This window comes from Scyliorhinus torazame, chromosome 23, assembly GCF_047496885.1.
Source record: "Scyliorhinus torazame isolate Kashiwa2021f chromosome 23, sScyTor2.1, whole genome shotgun sequence".
In the NCBI taxonomy this organism is placed as follows: Eukaryota; Metazoa; Chordata; class Chondrichthyes; order Carcharhiniformes; family Scyliorhinidae; genus Scyliorhinus; species Scyliorhinus torazame.
The window spans coordinates 42,218,772-42,234,531 of record NC_092729.1 but is presented as its reverse complement, the minus strand read 5'-3'; the positions used below and the strand labels follow the sequence as shown (position 1 = coordinate 42,234,531).

General features: G+C 51.5%; 1 long non-coding RNA gene across 1 annotated transcript; it reads right to left on the bottom strand.

The window, feature by feature from the left end:
* Positions 1-8,427: 8,427 nt before the first annotated feature.
* LOC140399595 (uncharacterized) lies at positions 8,428-15,429 on the bottom strand. Its single transcript, XR_011937747.1, has 2 exons — positions 14,783-15,429; positions 8,428-8,729 (listed from the first exon to the last, which is right to left on the bottom strand). It is a non-coding gene; the product is annotated as an uncharacterized lncRNA (long non-coding RNA).
* Positions 15,430-15,760: the final 331 nt, after the last annotated feature.

The window sequence follows — 15,760 nt, the reverse complement described above, 5'->3', positions numbered from 1 at the left end:
CGCTCTCTGTGTGTCCCTTGCTCTCTGTGAGTCCCTCGCTCTCTGTGTGTTCCTCGCACTCTGTGTGTCCCTCGGTCTGTGTGTGTGTGTCTCGCTCTCTGTGCACCCCTTGCTCTCTGTGTCCTTCGCTCTCTGTGCGTCCCTCGCTCTCTGTGTGTCCCTCGCTCTCTGTGTGTCCCCCGCTCTCTGTGTGTGTCCCTCGCTCTCTGTGTGTCCCTCGCTCTCTGTGTGTCCCTCGCTCTCCGTTTGTCCCCCGCTCTCTGTGTGTGTCCCTCGCACTCTGTGTGTCCCTTGCTCTGTGCGTCCCTCGCTCTCTGTGCGCCCCTCGCTCTGTGTGTGTGTCCCTCACTCTGTGCGTCCGTCGCTCTCTGTGCGTCCCTCGCTCTCTGTGTGCCCCTCGCTCTCTGTGTGTGTCCCTCGCTCTGTGCGTCCCTCGCTCTCTGTGCGTCCCTCGCTCTCTGTGCGTCCCTCGCTCTCTGTGTGTCCCTCGCTCTTTGTGTGTCCCTCGCTCTCTGTGTGTCCCTCGCTCTGTGTGTCCCTCGCTCTGTGCGTCCCTCGCTCTCTGTGCGTCCCTCGCTCTCTGTGCGTCCCTTGCTCTCTGTGTCCCTCGCTCTGTGTGTCCCTCGCTCTCTGTGCGCACCTCGCTCTCTGTGTGTCCCTCGCTCTGTGCGTCCCTCGCTCTCTCTGTGCGTCCCTCGCTCTCTGTGCGTCCCTCGCTCTCTGTGCGCCCCTCGCTCTCTGTGTGTGCCCCTCGCTCTGTGCGTTCCTCGCTCTCTGTGTGTCCCTCGCTCTCTGTGTGTCCCTAGCTCTCTTTGCGTCCCTCGCTCTCTGTGTGTCCCTCGCTCTCTGTGTGTGTCCCTCGCTCTCTGTGTGTCCCTCGCTCTCTGTGTGTGTCCCTCGCTCTCTGTGTATCCCTCGCTCTGTGCGTCCCTCGCTCTGTGTGCGCCCATGCGCAAGGTATCATTGTGGATAGCACAATTGCTTCACAGCTCCAGGGTCCCAGGTTCGATTCCGGATTGGGTCACTGTCTGTGCGGAGTCTGCACATCCTCCCCGTGTGTGCGTGGGTTTCCTCCGGGTGCTCCGGTTTCCTCCCACAGTCCAAAGATGTGCAGGTTAGGTGGATTAGCCTTGATAAATTGCCCTTTGTGTCCAAAATTGCCCTTAGTGTTGGGTGGGGTTGCTGGGTTATGGGGATAGGGTGTCCTTTCCAAGATCTGGTACAGACTCGACGGTCCGAATGGCCTCCTTCTGCACTTTCAATTCTCTGATAAACTGTGATCGCTCTCTGTGCGTCCGCCGCTGTCTGTATGTCCCTCGCTCTCTCTGTGTCCCTCGCTCTCTGTGTGTCCCTCGCTCTCTGTGTCTCTCGCTCTCTGTGTGTCCCTCGCTCTTTGTGTGTCCCTCACTCTCTGTGTGTCCCTCGCTCTCTGTGTGTCCCTCGCTCTCTCTGAGTGTCCCGCGCTCTCTGTGTATCCCTCACTCTGTGTGTCCCTCGCTCTGTGTGTCCCTCGCTCTCTGTGTGTCCCTCGCTCTCTGTAGTCCCTCGCTCTCTGTGCGTCCCTCGCTCTCTGTGTGTCCCTCGCTCTCTGTAGTCCCTCGCTCTCTGTGCGTCCCTCGCTCTCTGTGTGTCCCTCGCTCTCTGTGTATCCCTAGCTCTCTGTGTCTCCCTCGCTCTCTGTGTCTCCCTCGCTCTCTGTGCGTCCCTCGCTCTCTGTGCGTCCCTCGCTCTCTGTCTGTCCCTCGCTCTCTGTGTGTGTCACTCGCTCTGTGTGTCCCTCGCTCTGTGTGTCCCTCGCTCTCTGTGTGTCCCTCGCTCTGTGTGTCCCTCGCTCTCAGTGTGTCCCTCGCTCTTTGTGTGTCCCTCGCTCTCTGTGTGTGTCCCTCGTTCTGTGTGTCCCTCGCTCTCTGTGTGTGTCCGTCGCTCTCTGTGTGTGTCCCTCTCTCTGTATATCCCTCGCTCTCTGTGTGTCCCTCGCTCTCTGTCTGTGTCCCTCGCTCTGTGTGTCACCCGCTCTCTGTGTTTCCCTCGCTCTTTGTGTGTCCCTCGCTCTCTGTGTTTGTCCCTCGCTCTGTGAGTCCCTCGCTCTCTGTGTGTCCCTCGTTCTCTGTGTGTGTCCCTCGCTCTCTGTGTGTGTCCCTCCCTCTGTGTGTCCCTCGCTCTCTGCGTGTCCCTCGCTCTCTGTGTGTGTCCCTCGGTCTGTGTGTCCCTCGCTCTCTGTGTGTCCCTCGCTCTCTGTGTGTCCCTCCCTCTCTGTGTGTCCCTCGCTGTCTGTGTGTCCCTCGCTCTCTGTATGTGTCCGTCGCTCTGTGTGTCCCTCGCTCTCTGTGTGTCCTTCGCTCTTTGTGTGTCCCTCGCTCTCTGTGTGTGTCCCTCGCTCTGTGCGTCCCTCGCTCTCTGTGCGTCCCTCGCTCTCTGTGCGTCCCTCGCTCTCTGTGTGCCCCTCGCTCTCTGTGTGTCCCTCGCTCTGTGTGTGTCTCCCTCGCTGAGCCTTGAACTTGGCCCCAATCAATTGGGCCGTTTCTCGATGGTTCCTATCTATTTCATCCAATAAAGGGGTGGGTGCCCTGATTGCTGGGCGTGTCCTAGGTGGCCGTTGGCCTGCTTTGTTCCGGTCTCCTCTGGCGCCGGGGTGTCTGCCTGAGTATCGGTTACTCAAATGTTACTCTTTTGATCCCGGAGATGGGCCATTAGTATGCTAATGGACCTACAGTTTTTGGTCTTGTCTGGGAGCTGCGGCTCGAATCAACAGACAAACCCTGAACCTGCTTGTTTTCTCAGTATTGTCCAATTTCCCTGCAATCCTTACAAAGTGTCCATTTTGTAATCGGGAAGTGGCCATCCCAGATGGCTACAATACCACACTTAGTACTTCCTGGCGCCGTATCCCTCTATATCCATCTTATCCATGTATTTGTCGTTCACCCCTTTGAACGCTGTTAATATATCTGCTTCAACAAACTAATCTGATAATGCTTTCCTGGCAATCACCACCCAATCTAATAAAACCTGTCTCGCACATCTCCTCTAAACATTTCCCCACTGACCATAAATCCTCCTGGTGCCTGACTCCTCCACCCAACAGTAGAGTGCCTGCTCATCTACTATATGCACGCACCTCAAAATATTTTATGCCTTACATCGGTTCCAAAAAAATGAAAGATGACATTTTATACTGATATTCTCCAGCCTTATTCATCAACCTCCGGCGTTCTGATAAAAACAGTCCGGGTGTTTTCAGCCTTTTCCCATAGCTAACACCCTGCAGACCAGACAACATGTTGGTAAACCTCCTCTGCACCCTCTCTCAAAGCCTCCCCATCCTTCTGTGGACAAAAATCGTGCTCAATGATTCAAGTGCGGCCACACATAGGTTGGAAACAACTGCAGCATGAATTGGCAGTTCCTATGCTGACATACAACAGCGTTATTCTTTAAGTTGGCTCGCCACTTACCCAGAGAGCTTATATTCATGGCCCTTTTCTGTAACTGTGTCTCCCAGTTCACCAGCGAGCTTATATACCTGAGCTATAATTCTGTAACTGTGTGCCCCATTTCCGCAGCTAGCTCTGATTAATGTCTATTGAATAGAACATGCGTTCTATTGCAGTGTCTCCAAGTTCTATGGCTTTGTATTTTTATGGAAGTATTATATTTATTTTCAATTATTTCATAACTTTGGTTATATCGTTTCCTCTAAGTTGTCATCCAAAATTAGGTCCAAAAGTTATATTTCTTAATGTTATTTAAACTTAGTCTGAGCTTCCCTCACCCTGACCCCGATGTCCAAAAGGGAAATACACTCAGAAGATCACCAGCAACTCTTGCAAATAATTCAAATCTAGAAGGTATATTTGCAAGTTGACACAGCAGCCTCATTCACAGGGACAGCCTTTTAAAGATAATATCCTCTGCAGCTGAAAATTCACAGCGTTCTGGGGTAGAGAATTCAGAACATCCCAAAACCTCTGAAATAAATAATATGCCCCTTTTTACAGACGTCAGTTGCTGCCAATTATTTCGAGACTGTATCTTCCAGTACCCGGGTTAGTGTCTGTACAAAAACGTGGATAAGTCACTGAAATAGCAATAGTTAACAAACAAAATTAGAGCAGAAAGACTGTGTCTAGCTTCTGGCATTATTAATCTTGTTTGTACATATCCTGAGTATAAATAATAGATTAAATGACTCCAGCCACAAAATCTAGCTTGCGGGTTACAAGATGGCAGCCATGACAGAATCATGAATGCAAGATTGTCACAGTTGTAAATGGTGACAAAGCAAGAGTAAAATACAAATAAATGGAGCATGAAAATAAACTCGCAATACTCAAATCATCACAGGGAGCTTTTGCAATTAATTATGAAAATGAGAGTGGTCACATGGAAGGTCGTCCCTTGTTAACAGTTGATGGTGCATTTGTCAATTAAAATAAGGAAATGACAAACGTGCTTTTTAATGACTGTGTTTCAGTATTTACAAGAGAGGAAGAGTTCAAACTGCCAGCGATACGAGGAGACATATTATTGAAACAGGAGCAGGGTCTGGGCAAAATTCAGATATCTAGGAACCCCACTACCGGGTGATTTCCCTCCAAGTCACTCACCACCCTGACTTGGAAATATAGCCACAGTCTGTAACTGTTTCTACTATTTCCCAACAAGCTTCACTTAATGACCCGTGCTGTGGCTGTGTCTCCAAGTTAAAAATCTTGTGTATTTACATTGCCCACACAATGTAACTGTGTCTCCTATTTTCATAGTATGAAGTCTTACAGCACCAGGTTAAAGTCCAACAGGTTTGTTTCGATGTCACTAGCTTTCGGAGCGCTGCTACTTCCTCAGGTGAATGAAGAGGTCTGTTCCAGAAACACACATATAGACAAATTCAAATATGCCAAACAATGCTAGGAATGCGAGCATTAGCAGGTGATTAAATCTTTACAGATCCAGAGATGGGGTAACTCCAGGTTAAAGAGGTGTGAATTGTATCAATTAGGGCAGCACGGTAGCATGGTGGTTAGCCCAATTGCTTCACAGCTCCAGGGTCCCAGGTTCGATTCCCGGCTTGGGTCACTGTCTGTGCGGAGTCTGCACGTTCTCCCCGTGTCTGCGTGGGTTTCCTCCGGGTGCTCCGGTTTCCTCCCACAGTCCAAAGATGTGCAGGTTAGGTGGATTGCCCATGATAAATTGCCCTTAGTGTCCAAAATTGCCCATAGTGTTGAGTGGGGTTACTGGGTTATGGGGATGAGATGGAGGTGTTGACCTTGGGTAGGGTGCTCTTTCCAAGAGCCGGTGCAGACTCGATGGGCCGAATGGCCTCCTTCTGCACTGTAAATTCAATGAAATCTATGAAATTCTATGAAATCAAGCCAGGACAGTTGGTAGGATTTTGCAGGCCAGATGGTGGGGGATGAATGTAATGCGACATGAATCCCAGGTCCCGGTTGAGGCCGCACTCATGTGTGCGGAACTTGGCTATAAGTTTCTGCTCGGCGATTCTGCGTTGCCGCGGGTCCTGAAGGCCGCCTTGGAGAACGCTTACCCGGAGATCAGAGGCTGAATGCCCTTGACTGCTGAAGTGTTCCCCGACTGGAAGGGAACATCCCTGCCTGGTAATTGTTGCGCGATGTCCGTTCATTCGTTGTCGCAGCGTCTGGTGTTCTAAAGAATAAAGGGATTCGGGGATATGGTGTACGGGCCGGAGAGTGGAGCTGAGTCCACAAAGATCAGCCATGATCTCATTAAATGTCGGAGCAGGCTCGAGGGGCCAGATGGCCTACTCCTGTTCCTAGTTCTTATGTTCTTCCCCTGCACTCAGCTCATCTTGATCCGGTCGAAGATGGTGCACAGGGCGGCCTTGACCAGGGCAAGGATGAGTGGTATTTTCCTCAGGGGTGGGGGATATGTGCATATGTTAGTTTTGAGGTGCGGGGTATCATGCCTTCTGGTTTTGCTCTAAACTTGTCAGATCCCTGATCCCCTCTTTAACGCCATGTCAGGGGGTCTTGGTAGCGATCTGGAGCCTTGGCCACCGACTCACCTGGCGTTGTATACGGGGGGTCGGAAATGGGACGTCTTTCACCTAGTCGATGGCACGGAGGCGAGATTGACGGGCTGGAAGGCTTCCCCTCCCCTAGTTGGGAGATCAAGCCCCGCTCTGATACCCTGTTTTGGAGGGAGATGACCGCAGGGGACACCTGCATTGCCTTCCTGCTCTTTCTCTGCCTTAATAGCTGTTTTCTTGTGTATAATGTTTTAATGGTCCCTGTTTAATGTTGGACATTGTTTTAATTATCTTTGATTTTTGTGTGTATACTGTTCAAATGGTCTCTGTTTAATACAAGAAACTGTTTAAATGGCCATTTTTGCGTGGAGAGTACTATTTAAATCGGCTCTTTAACGTAGGAACCTTTTTAAATAATCTGTGTTGACTGGAGGTCACTATTTAAATGTTCTACGTTTAATGTAGGTCCAGGGCACTATTTTAGTTCTCTCTGTTGAAAGGAGGACACTTTTTCAATACTCTCTTTTGAATGCAGAACGGTATTTAAATCAACGCGGTTTTCTGTCGGAAACGGTTTAATTGGTCTATTTAATGTACGAAAATGTTCTAATGACCTCACATTGTTTAAGTAGTTTGTATTTAATATTGTACACGGCTTAAATAGTCTCTGTTAAATTCAGGACACAGGTTAAATAAACTATTTTTTAAAAGGATATGTTTCTAATGTTAGCTTCATGTAGGACACTCATTCAAAGGACCTTTTAAAAATTCGTTCATGGGATGTGGGCGTCGCAGTCTGTGCCAGAATTTTCTGCCAATCCGAAATGGATTGTTAAGAGTCAACAACATAGCTGTGGGTCTGACGTCACACGTCGGCCGGACCAGGTAAAGGCGGCAGATTTCCTCCCGAAAGGACATTTGTGAACCAGATGGGTTTTTACGACAATTGTTTCATGGTCACCATCAAACTTTCAGTGAATTCAAATGTCACCATCTGCCATGGTGGGACTTGAACCTGCGTCCCCAGAGCAGTGCTTAGGGTCTCTGAGTCTTTGGTTAACTCGTCCAATGGAAATACCACTACGCCACCGCCTCCCCTCTACATCTATTCCTGATACCTTTTGTCGCTTACCGAATCTCCTCCCCATCCTCTCTTTGCCTTCCGCACCCAGTGACAGTCATTCCCATCTCTCCGAATCCTTTCTAAACACACTGAAAATCTTCCTTAGCCGCTCATTCCCTCCCCACCCATTGAAATTATTTAAGTTCCCTTGACCCCCGTCACCACCGCTTCCCTATCCACTGAAACGTTTCCCAGCACCATCTGCACTCACTGGAAATTCCCCTCACTATTCTTCTCCCTCCGACCGTTCAAATATCTTATAGCAAGATCAATCCATCTGTGACGCAGAAAACTCCTTCCCCTCCAGCAGGAATTTCATTCCTTGCGCTAAAATCTTTCACAGTCCTCGAATATCCTTTCCGGTAACCGCCAACCCCGCACCGTGTCCGGAACCCCTCCATGGCGACTAGAGACCCTTCATCCGTGAACCCCTCCATGGCGACTAGAGACCCTTCATCCGTGAACCCCTCCATGGCGACTAGAGACCCTTCATCCGTGAACCCCTCCATGGCGACTAGAGACCCTTCATCCGTGAACCCCTCCATGGCGACTAGAGACCCTTCATCCGTGAACCCCTCCATGGCGACTAGAGACCCTTCATCCGTGAACCCCTCCATGGCGACTAGAGACCCTTCATCCGTGAACCCCTCCATGGCGCCGAGACACCTTGCAAGGTGCCCTGAACCCCTCCATGGCGCCTGGAGACGCTTCACGGTGTTCCGAACAGTTCCATGGCACCTAGAAACCCGTAACTGTGTTCTGAAACACTCCATGGCGTTCAGAAACACTTCACCGTGCCTTGAACCCCTCCATGGCGCCTCAATGCAGTTCGCGGCGCCGAGAAACCGTTAACGGTTCCGGGAAAACTTTTGTGGTGTTCTGAAAACATCCGGGGTGCCCTGAAAAATGAAAGCAAACCTCAGCACCCACTGAACATTTCCTCCACACTCTGATCTCCTGCACCATCCTCTGAATCACTTCACCATCCTCTTACTCACCCACTAAATCCCTCCCCTATTTTCTGAATCAATTGCCGAGCTCCAGAACCATTTCCATGGTTACCTTCTATCACTTCCAGACCCCCAGCTCGTTCTCCATAGCCCAGTACTTGAGACATCCTCACATGTAAGTGGTCAGAGAGCTGATATTGTGGCCCCCTATCTTATCTCAGACCATTTGCATCGACCTCCCCTCCCCTTTCTCTGGAATGTACACATCTGTTCCCAGCCTCAATTCAAACCGGACACCTTCGCTACAGACAGCCTGATCCTGAGGGGAAACAAGACATGAAGCAGTGACCAATGCAGTAAGTTTTATTTCTGATTACAGGCCATTATCCAGACAGCAGGAATACAAGGTCAGGTGTTAGAGGAGTGAAGTAATAAATTAGCCTGTTGTCCAGGAAAGAAGCTTCCATTCAGAGAGAACATGGAGATCCCGGGTTGATGGTCGCCCCTCACTGGATCATTCATCTTTCCCTTCAATCCGAATTTGACCCATCATCGTTTTGGGAAGGGAGAAAGTCACGTGCAATCTTCTCAGTGACTGACGGATCACTGATTCTGGCCTCCAACATCGGAGTTTTTGATTTATAACCGTCTAAGAGTAAAAGAAAACATGATGAAGGAATTAATTACGGGTTGTTCAGCCTGATGGAGAACAATGAGAAAACAGAAAGCAGAATCTCTCAGCCTGACAGGGACACACTCGGCACAAAGCAGCAACATTAGGTTTGTTGTATATAATAATATTCCACAGTTTACAGCCTCCCACTCCCAGACTTGTATAAACCCACTCCGTCTCCCCACCTCCTGGTCGGAACAAACTCATTCCCTCCCTCCACCTGCTGGTCTGTACAAACACACTCCCTCCACCTCCTGGTCTGTACAAACACACTCCCTCCACCTCCTGGTCTGTACAAACTCCCTCCCTCCCTCCACCTGCTGGTCTGTACAAACTCACTCCCTCCCTCCCTCCACCTGCTGGTCTGTACAAACACACTCCCTCCACCTCCTGGTCTGTAAAAACACACTCCCTCCACCTCCTGGTCTGTACAAACTCCCTCCCTCCCTCCACCTGCTGGTCTGCACAAACTCCCGCCCTCCACCTCCTGGTCTGTACAAACTCCCTCCCTCCCTCCACCTGCTGGTCTGTACAAACTCCCGCCCTCCACCTCCTGGTCTGTACAAACTCACTCCCTCCCTCCACCTCCTGGTCTGTACAAATTCACTCCCTCCTTCCATCTCCTGGTCTGTACAAACTCCCTCCCTCCCTCCACCTGCTGGTGTGTACAAACTACCTCCCTCCACCTCCTGGTCTGTACAAACTCCCTCCCTCCACCTCCGGGTCTGTACAAATTCACTCCCTCCCTCCATCTCCTGGTCTGTACAAACTCCCTCCCTCCCTCCACCTGCTGGTGTGTACAAACTACCTCCCTCCCTCCACCTCCTGGTCTGTACAAACTCCCTCCCTCCACCTCCTGGTCTGTACAAATTCACTCCCTCCACCTCCTGGCCTGTACAAACTCACTCCCTCCACCTCCTGGTATGTACAAACTCACTCCCTCCACCTCCTGGTCTGTACAAACCCCCTCCCTCCCTCCACCTGCTGGTCTGTACAAACTCCCTCCCTCCACCTCCTGGTATGTACAAACTCCCTCCCTCCACCTCCTGGTATGTACAAATTCACTCCCTCCACCTCCTGGTCTGTACAAACTCCCTCCCTCCCTCCACTTGCTGGTGTGTACAAACTCACACCCGCCACCTCCTGGTCTGCACAAACTCACACCCGCCACCTCCTGGTCTGTACAAACTCCCTCCCTCCCTCCACTTGCTGGTCTGTACAAACTCACTCCCTCCACCTCCTGGTCTGCACAAACTCACTCCCTCCACCTCCTGGTCTGTACAAACTCACTCCCTCCACCTCCTGGTCTGTACAAACTCACACCCACCACCTCCTGGTCTGCACAAACTCACTCCCTCCACCTCCTGGTCTGCACAAACTCACACCCTCCCACCTCCTGGTCTGTACAAACCCACTGCCTCCACCTCCTGTTCAGTGCAAATTCCCTCCCTCACCCTCCCGTTCTGTACAAAGTCACTCCCTCCACCTCCTGGTCTGTACAAACTCCCTCGCCCAACCTCCTGGTCTGTACAAACTCACGCCCTTCACCTCCTGGTCTGCACAAACTCACTTCCTCCATCCACCGCCTGGTCTGTACAAACTCTCTCCCTCCCACCACCTCCTGGTCTGTACAAACACATTCCCTCCACCTCCTGTTCCGGACAAACACATGCCCATCCTCCACATCCTGCTCTGTAAAAACGCACACCCTCCAACTCCTGGTCTGTACAAACTCACTCACTCCCTCCACTTCCTGGTCTGTACAAATAGACTCCCTCCCTCCACTTCCTGGTCTGTACAAACTCACTCACTCCATCTCCTGGTCTGTACAAACTACCTCCCTCCACCTCCTGGTCTGTACAAACTCACTCCGTCCACCTCCTGGTCTGCACAAACTCACTCCCTCCACCTCCTGGTCTGTACAAACTCACTCCCTCCACCTCCTGGTCTGCACAAACTCACTCCCTCCACCTCCTGGTCTGGACAAACTCACACCCACCACCTCCTGGTCTGCACAAACTCACGCCCTCCACCTCCTGGTCTGTACAAACTCACTTTCTCCATCCACCGCCTGATCTGTACAAACTCCCTCCCTCCACATCCTGGTCTGTACAAACTCACACCCTCCACCTCCTGTCTGTACAAACTCACTCCCTCCACAACCTCGTCTGTACAAACTAACTCACTCCTCCTCCTGGTCTGTACAAACTCACACCCTCCACATCCTGGTCTGTACAAACTCCCTCCCTCCACCTCCTGGTCTGTCCAATCTCACTCCCTCTCCTCCTCGTCTGTACAAACTCACGCCCTCCACCTCCTGGTCTGTACAAACTCACTTCCTCCATCCACCTCTGGTCTGTACAATCTCACTCCCTCTCCTCCTCGTCTGTACAAACTCCCTCCCTCCACCTCCTGGTCTGTCCAATCTCACTCCCTCTCCTCCTCGTCTGTACAAACTCACGCCCTCCACCTCCTGGTCTGTACAAACTCACTCCCTCCCACCACCTCCTGGTCTGTACAAACTCACTTTCTCCATCCACCGCCTGGTCTGTACAAACTCCCGCCCTCCCTCCACCTCCTGGTCTGTACAAACACATTCCCTCCACCTCCTGGTCTGGACAAACACATGCCCTCCCTCCAAATCCTGCTCTGTAAAAACGCACACCCTCCAACTCCTTGTCTGTACAAACTCACTCACTCCCTCCACTTCCTGGTCTGTACAAATAGACTCCCTCCCTCCACTTCCTGGTCTGTACAAACTCACTCACTCCACCTCCTGGTCTGCACAAACTCACTCCCTCCACATCCTGGTCTGTACAAACTCACTCCGTCCACCTCCTGGTCTGCACAAACTCACTCACTCCACCTCCTGGTCTGCACAAACTCACACCCTCCACCTCCTGGTCTGTACAAACTCCCTCCCACCACCTCCTGGTCTGTACAAACTCCCTCCCACCACCTCCTGGTCTGTACAAACTCACTCATTCCACCTCCTGGTCTGCACAAACTCACTCCCTCCACCTCCTGGTCTGTACAATCTCACTCCCCCCTCCTCCTCATCTGTACAAGCTCACTCCCTCCCACCACCTCCTGGTCTGTACAAACTCACTTCCTCCATCCACCTCCTGGTCTGTACAAACTCCCTCCCTCCCTCCACCTCCAGGTCTGTACAAACACATTCCCTCCACCTCCTGGTCTGGAAAACACAGGCCCTCCCTCCAAATCCTGCTCTGTACAAACGCACACCGTCCAACTCCTGGTCTATAAAAAATCACGCCCTCCCTCCACCTCCTGGTCTGTACAAATAGACTCCAGCCCTCCACTTCCTGGTCTGTACGGACTCACTCACTCCACCTCCTGGTCTGCACAAACCCCCTCCCTCCACCTCCTGGTCTGCACAAACCCCCTCCCTCCACCTCCTGGTCAGCACAAACTCACACCCTCCACCTCCTGGTCTGTACAAACTCACTCCCTCCACATCCTGGTCTGTACAAACGCACTCCCTCCACCCTCTGGTCTGTACAAACTCCCTCCCTCCACCTCCTTGTCTGTACAAACTCCCTCCCTCTTCCACCTCCTGGTCTGTACAAACTCCCTCCCTCCACCTCCTGGTCTGTACAAACTCACTCCCTCCACCTCCTGGTCTGTACAAACTCCCTCCCTCCACCTCCTTGTCTGTACAAACTCCCTCCCTCTTCCACCTCCTGGTCTGTACAAACTCCCTCCCTCCACCTCCTGGTCTGGACAAACTCACTCCCTCCACATCCTGGTCTGTACAAACGCACTCCCTCCACCCTCTGGTCTGTACAAACTCCCTCCCTCCACCTCCTTGTCTGTACAAACTCCCTCCCTCTTCCACCTCCTGGTCTGTACAAACTCCCTCCCTCCACCTCCTGGTCTGTACAAACTCACTCCCTCCACCTCCTGGTGTTTACAAACTCCCTCCCTCCACCTCCTGGTCTGTACAAACTCCCTCCCTCCACCTCCTTGTCTGTACAAACTCCCTTCCTCTTCCACCTCCTGGTCTGATACAAACTCCCTCCCTCCACCTCCTGGTCTGTACAAACTCCCTCCCTCTTCCACCTCCTTGTCTGTACAAACTCCCTCCCTCTTCCACCTCCTGGTCTGTACAAACTCCCTCCCTCCACCTCCTGGTCTGTACAAACTCACTCCCTCCACCTCCTGGTCTGTAAAAACTCCCTCCCTCCACCTCCTGGTCTGTACAAACTCCCTACCTCCACCTCCTGGTCTGTACAAAGTCACTCCCTCCACCTCCTGGTCTGTACAAACTCACTCCCTCCACATCCTGGTCTGTACAAACTCACTACCTCCACCTCCTGGTCAGTACAAACTCCCTCCCTCCACCTCCTGGTCTGTACAAACTCACTCCCTCCACCTCCTGGTCTGTACAAACTCACTCCCTCCACATCCTGATCTGTACAAACTCACTCCCTCCACCTCCTGGTCTGTACAAACTCACTCCCTCCACTTCCTGGTCTGTACAAACTCACGCCCTCCACCTCCTGGTCTGTACAAAGTCACTCCCTCAACCTCCTGGTCTGTACAAACTCCTTCCCTCCACCTCTGGGTCTGTACAAACTCCCTCTCTCCCTCCACCTCCTGGTCTGTACAAACTCCCTCCCTCCACCTCCTGGTCTGGACAAACACACTCGCTCCCTCCACCTCCTGGTGTTTACAAACTCACTCCCTCCACCTCCTGGTCTGTACAAACTCCTTCCCTCCCTCCACCTCCTGGTCTTGACAAACTCCCTCCCTCCACCTCCTGGTCTGTACAAACTCCCTCCCTCCCTCCAACTCCTGGTCTACACAAACGTACTCCCTCCACCTCCTGGTCTGTACAAACTCACGCCCTCCACCTCCTGGTCTGTACAAAGTCACTCCCTCAACCTCCTGGTCTGTACAAACTCACTCCCTCCACTTCCTGGTCTGTACAAACTCCCTCACTCCCTCCTCCTCCTGGTCTTCACATACTCACTCCCTCCACCTCCTGGTCTGTACAAACTATCTCCCTCCACCTCCTGGTCTGTACAAACTCACTCCCTCCCTCCACCTCCTGGTCTGTACAAATTCACTCCCTCCACCTCCTGGTCTGTAAAAACTCCCTCCCTCCACCTCCTGGTCTGTACAAACTCCCTACCTCCACCTCCTGGTCAGTACAAACTCCCTCCCTCCACCTCCTGGTCTGTAGAAACTCCCTCCCTCCAACTCCTGGTCTGTACAAACTCCCTCCCTCCACCTCATGGTCTGTACAAACTCCCTCCCTCCACCTCCTGGTCTGTAGAAACTCCCTCCCTCCAACTCCTGGTCTGCACAAACTGACTCCCTCCACCTCCTGGTCTGTACAAACTCACACCCTCCAGCTCCTGGTCTGTACAAACTCACTCCCTCCACCTCCTGGTCTTTACAAATTCACACCCTCAACCTCCTGGTCTGCACAAAGTCACTCCGTCCCTCTACCTCCTGGTCTACATCAACACCCTCCCTCCCTCCTCCTAGTCTGTACAAACTCACTACCTCCCTCTACCTCCTGTACCGAAGTACAGTGAAAATTAAATGGGGAGAAATAGCTGATGGAGATGCTGATCCTGTCTTCACACACAGTCCACACTCTCACAATCTGTAGCAGTGTCAGTGACCAGGAACAGTAACTGAATTCTGCAATAAGGACAATGACAGAGTTTGCTATCCGGATCAATGATCCCACTTTGACCCAGCAACGTGCCCCGCTCAGTAACTTGTGGTTTCATTATTGATCCGTGTGGACCAGCTCACAAAACCAACAAGCCCCGCGAAACACTCCGATAGTGACTAAAATATCAGAGATTTACCAATGGAGATTGTTTATCCTGAATTCTTCAGTTTGTTTTAGAATCTCACAATCCACATCTCTTAACCTATCAAACCATTGCATTCAAAGCAAATACAATCGATTTAAAATTAATCTGCATGAACCCCAGCGGCTTTAGTGTTGGAGAACGTTCAGAGATTCTTCCTTCCTTCCATAATACCTGATTGCGCTCCAGTAGGATTGCTCTGAGTCAGCACGAGAAGTACAAGCACCAGGAACAGCGCTTTCTGCATCTTCACTGGGGTCTGTCAGAGTTACGGTCAGAATGCTGGTGTAGATCTGCTCTCTATCTAATCGCGGAGTGTTGCTGCTTTTATAATCCCACGAGCGGGCGTGTCTGCTTCCTGGTGATATCATTGGAAACTGTTTTCCTTAATGCTGCCTTATTTCCATGAATGTCGCCTTGAGCAAAGCCAGATCCACACAGCTGTTTAGTTTAAAAATCTAAAGGGGACAGCAGTGTACCTCGCTAGTGTTCCACATGATGTGTTCCTCTTGCTGACAGCCTCTCCCTCCGAAATGAAGCTGTGCTTAGAGTGCATATACAGACACAGTGCCTGTAAAAATGTTCATCAAAACCCCTGAATTTGGACGAACGTCCTTTTTTGTGAAGCACATCTGTATCTTAGACCCTGTCGCGTTGTGTAAGGCCATCTTCAGATGCCTATCCACATGTAGGTCCGGACACTGTATCCCTGCACTCTTCAGACCGGAGACATTATTTCCGTGTCGTCCCTGCCTCGCACTTTTGTTAAAATGCATCACGTCACAATGAAGGAAAAGAAGAGCAAAGCAAATTACAGCACAAGAGCAGGCCCTTCGGCCCTTCAAGACTGCAGCCACTTTGCTGCCCGTCTGAAAGGCGCTTCTGTGGCCGCGAAAGGACTCCAGGTTGGTAGTTTGCCTCCCTGATGCCAAGGTCCTGGATGTCTCTGAGCGGCTACAGAACATCTTCAAACGGGAGGAAATCAGACAGAGGTCATTGCCCACATTGGCACCAATGACATAGGAGAAGCAGTAGCGAGGTCCTGTAACTGCAATTTACGCAGCTCGGTACAATATTAAAAAGCAAATCCTCTAGGGTAGTAATCTCAGGAATACTCCAGGTGCCATGTACTCGCAAGGCTAGCAACAGCGA